The sequence below is a fragment of the Mobula birostris genome, chromosome 13 (assembly GCF_030028105.1).
Source record: "Mobula birostris isolate sMobBir1 chromosome 13, sMobBir1.hap1, whole genome shotgun sequence".
Taxonomy (NCBI): domain Eukaryota; kingdom Metazoa; phylum Chordata; class Chondrichthyes; order Myliobatiformes; family Myliobatidae; genus Mobula; species Mobula birostris.
Genome location: NC_092382.1, coordinates 25,891,824 through 25,893,190, shown reverse-complemented (window position 1 = coordinate 25,893,190; position 1,367 = coordinate 25,891,824). Strand labels below are relative to the sequence as shown.

General features: G+C 49.3%; 1 non-coding gene across 1 annotated transcript; it reads left to right on the top strand.

Annotated features, from left to right (window-relative positions):
* Positions 1 to 393: 393 nt before the first annotated feature.
* Positions 394 to 482, top strand: trnar-ucg (transfer RNA arginine (anticodon UCG)). The gene is given in 2 exon segments: positions 394 to 430; positions 447 to 482. It is a non-coding gene; the product is annotated as a tRNA-Arg (tRNA).
* The last annotated feature ends 885 nt before the right edge of the window (positions 483 to 1,367 follow it).

Genomic DNA, 1,367 nt, shown 5'->3' with positions numbered 1-1,367 from the left:
GATCCGAACACCCGAACGCTTTACCGGCACAAACACATGGCGGCCCGGCTCTGGAATACCAAACCAACGGCTGAAATACCTAAAAAGAGATCGAGTTCACTCTATCAATGATGTATTGAATATGGTCGACCATTTTCTCTTATTCTAATCCCAGAATAAAACGCCGCTGCAAGAGACAGTGGGATGTGCCTTTGAGAATTCCTTTCTGTGTGATAGAAACAGAATATTGAACAGCCCAGAGCAGGAATGAATGGAGAGATATTGACAACAGTGATCGAATGTTCACCTGGAATGAAATCACTGCATGCGAGTACTTTTAGCTCGGCGAGGAAATCACTCTACATGTGGAAACTCCTTGCAGCATTCAGCATGTTCCCCATTCTCACAGAATACGGCCGTGTGGCCTAATGGATAAGGCGTCTGACTTCGGTGCTTGATTAGAAGTCATCAGAAGATTGCAGGTTCGAGTCCTGCCGCGGTCGTTTTGACAAACTGGCGGATTCGGTTCCATTCTGTCTCTCACTCTCTGCAGCATGGTTGTCTCAATTCCGCGTGGGGATTAATGGGAGTACTACACCCTCGGGGAAAACGTAACGCCTCGTATTCGTTGTATGCAACATATAATATTATGTGTCTATTCCGTGTGTATTTCTGCAGACACTTTCATAAACAATTGGTTGGAGCTTCTCAGACGCTCAGGAGGAGCTGCTGCTGGGAAGGTGAAGTTTATTTCACATTTACCTCCGTCTCCGAGCCCGCCTTATCGGCAAGAATTCATCACTCAGCGCTGACGGTACATTCTCCTGTCTCCAACCCCCCTCCTCTTCCTGGTTCTCTCCCTGCTCTGGGATATCTTCATCACTAATTGCCAACTAGACATCAACCGCCTCAACATCAGGAATACTCACTTCTCCTCGAACTTTACCCCCTCTGAATACACTGCACCTCCAATCTCTCAGCACCAGTCCAAACCTCACCAACAATCCCGCAGACAGGGTGCTGCTGTTGTAGAGTGGCGGACTGACCTCCACCTTGCTGAGACACGGTGGTACCTCTCAGACACATCCTCATGCCTACACCTTGAATAATCCCGACTCCGGACGATCAGAGAACTGTCTCCGACATTATCACTGACATCACCAACTCTGGAGTACCTCCATTCCCTGTGGAAAACCCGTGGTTCCATTGCCCTGAACTGCTCTCTTCTACCTCCTACTCGATTCACAAGTCTGAATGTCGGGGTAGGCTCATTGTCTCTGCCTGCTCCTGCCCCACTGATCCTGTGTTCTCATCGCTCCAGTCCATCCTATGCCCCATTCTTCAGTCCCTTCCCACCGGCATTCCCAAACCTTCCCGTGCTCTCGATC